At 33.2% G+C, this 1,297-nt stretch overlaps 1 pseudogene; it reads right to left on the reverse strand.

Moving 5' to 3' along the window:
• Positions 1–854: 854 nt before the first annotated feature.
• On the reverse strand, positions 855–981 carry LOC145293475 (U2 spliceosomal RNA; annotated as a pseudogene).
• Positions 982–1,297: the final 316 nt, after the last annotated feature.

Below are 1,297 nucleotides of genomic sequence, written 5' to 3' on the forward strand. Positions count from 1 at the left end.
TAATAAACTCCGACCATAAAAGTTGATTTCTGTTAATTAAATTAAAAATTGACCGGCTCCCTACTCCTGAAAGAATATAAAAAATTACTTTATTGCGTTAACGTACAAATTTAGGCTCATCTATTTTAATGTTTAGAATGAAATTCAAAAATAAATTTAAAATGACTCAATAAACCAACATAAACAATTTAATCGATATTATATGCAGAAATCCATACTTACCTTATGGACAAACTTTTTTCTTGCTTCCTCCCTCACTGCTAGCTCATCTGATTTTACCATAGCATGCAATACATTTTCAGGGGTAAAGCAAAAGGTGTCTGTTTCTCGGCCCTATTGATTATATTGAAAATATACAGTTCTTGGTTATAGAATTTATTATCTCTTTTTTTATTTCAAACGAGCTGCCTGCATGTACTTCACTTATGAATCTAATGAGGCTGGGAAGTCTGCCAGACATTTCATTTTTGCAGATAAGCACTACGTTTCCATAAGCACATTAATCTGATGGTCAGAGATATTGTAGTATGTTATTAGTCGTTATATAAATTTAATGAAAATTACTAAATAACAAGGGTGATAGCCATTAGTCGGGTGCTCTCGTGTAATGAATGAATGCGTGAATGTAGGATTGACATGAAATTCTTAAAGATAAACTAAAATGACCGAAAAATGGGTTGAAATGACTTAAATAAATAAAAAGTAAATGACTTAGAATGACTTTAATGAACTTAAGGATGAATTGAATGACCTTAAGAATGTCTTGAATGCTTAAAAAATAACTGGAATCCTTCAAAAACAACTTGAATGGTCTGGGGAATGACTTGAATGGCTTTGAGACTGACTGGTTGTAAAGTGAGTGCTCATTTTATATTAAATTAATACAGAAAAGTGATCCCCCACTTTATATCACAATAAGTACAGCATGTAGTAAGAACAGATACTACACTTTGATCTTGGCCAAAAGGCTAAGAAAAGGGTATTTATTTGCTCCCCCACCGAGCAAATTAGGCACAAGGCCGATTTTTAATGTGAGGAGTGAAGGGGAAATGGGGACCAGCTTCCCGGGGAGTAGGGGAGCTGGATAGTGACAATTGGTATGAAGGGTTGCCCCTACATTGACCAAGGTCTTATATGTGGGGTTGGTATTTATTTGCTCCCCCACCTCATGGGTAAAGTCAGATACAAAGTCGATTTTCAATGTGGTGAAACTGAAAGATTTTTATTTTTTACTTGAAAATATTTTACAAGTTATTATTAAATATGTACATAAAAAATAAATTGACATTAATTCAAA

Source organism: Euprymna scolopes, chromosome 14 (genome assembly GCF_053919585.1).
Source record: "Euprymna scolopes isolate OS-2025 chromosome 14, ASM5391958v1, whole genome shotgun sequence".
NCBI classification, from domain to species: Eukaryota; Metazoa; Mollusca; class Cephalopoda; order Sepiida; family Sepiolidae; genus Euprymna; species Euprymna scolopes.